The following is a 1,272-nucleotide window of genomic DNA, read 5'->3' as shown; positions in this document are numbered from 1 at the left end:
CCGCCAGTAAAAGCTGAACATCGACCCCGTGCTGTGAAAGCTCAAGTCTACAGAAAAAAGCACTTGAAAGCAGGTGACCTCTCCGAATGTCCTTGATTTCCTGCAAATGTCCTGAAACCATTAGGGTTCAGATTCCAGAATGTTCAGCCGTGATCCTGCAGGAAAACCTAGAGCCTTGGGAATGGATGCCAACATGTCTATTACCTGCTGACGACAGGAGCAGTCCTTGGAGTGGGTCTGACCCACCTGACTGAGTCTGTGCACCCGGAATGGGGGGAGAGCTGGGGCCAGTAGGAAAGAAGGGGACAGTGAGAGACAGTTTAGGATGGCTCCTGGGAGCGGCGGACCGGAACTGGGATTAAATTCCTGCTCCACCCCTGGGTGCCCTTAGGCAAATGACTTCATCTCTCCAAGCCTCAGTTTCCTCATCTATAAAATGGGAGTGAGGAGGAGGGGTGTGTCAGGAACGGAATAGGACGCGAGGAGGGATCAGGATGGCAGCGTGGGGCGTGGGAGCCCACCTGCCCCCACGAACGGATCCAAAAGCCGTCTACGTGGAGCAACTGTTAGTGAAAACAAACTGGAAACTGGCCCAAAGATGAGTACAGCCAAGGTTGTAAGATCCACATGGACTCAGGCAGGAAGGGAGAGGGAAGTGGTGCCCAGAGAGACTGCACGGTGAGCTGGGAATTTCGTCTTAGCGGAAACTGGAGTCTTTCTGGTGTTTCCGGTTTCCGGTGGGTGAAGAGGAAGTGGGCGACACACGACTGTGACCCCAGATTCTGCCCAAGGAGTAGTTCATTTTCATTCCTTCTTTGCTTCCCTTTCAGCCCGTCTGCAAGAACACTCCTCCACTTTCTGCTAAGCCTTGGAAACAGTTGACTAAAAAAAATGATTTGACCCCCAAAGTCATGCCCAGCTCAGCAGAGCCTGACCCCAGGGATGCTTGGAGACAGGACAACTGCATCCCAACCCCTGTGTGGCCCTACCCGGCGGGGTGACTTTGTGGGAGCCATTCACCAGCGCTGGGTTCCCGTTTTATCGTCATAGAAACAAGGCACACCTCGCAGTCCTCCTGACCTTGGAGTTCCCCACATCTCCCGTGGGAAGAAGTCACTGCCTTTGTGAGCCGTGGGGAGCCCCTTTCTCAGACGGAGTTCTTAGAATGTCATTGGTTTGCACTCCCCAGATTCCTTCCAGGTTTGGCTCTGGGACGCTTGGTCCCAAAAGTTCTCAAGATAAATTGCTTATCATAAAATGGAAATGAATTTA

The 1,272-nt window shown here is 52.8% G+C and overlaps 1 protein-coding gene across 2 annotated transcripts in view; it reads left to right on the top strand.

The window, feature by feature from the left end:
• The window catches only part of WFDC1 (WAP four-disulfide core domain 1), a 31,394-nt gene extending 30,122 nt beyond the window's left edge, over nucleotides 1-1,272 (top strand). For both annotated transcript variants that reach the window (XM_005655748.3, NM_001244987.1), the window contains 1 exon segment: nucleotides 831-1,272. The gene's annotated coding sequence lies outside the window, so the exon portion shown is untranslated.

Source organism: Sus scrofa, chromosome 6, assembly GCF_000003025.6.
Source record: "Sus scrofa isolate TJ Tabasco breed Duroc chromosome 6, Sscrofa11.1, whole genome shotgun sequence".
In the NCBI taxonomy this organism is placed as follows: domain Eukaryota; kingdom Metazoa; phylum Chordata; class Mammalia; order Artiodactyla; family Suidae; genus Sus; species Sus scrofa.
This window is presented reverse-complemented; position numbering and strand designations above follow the sequence as displayed.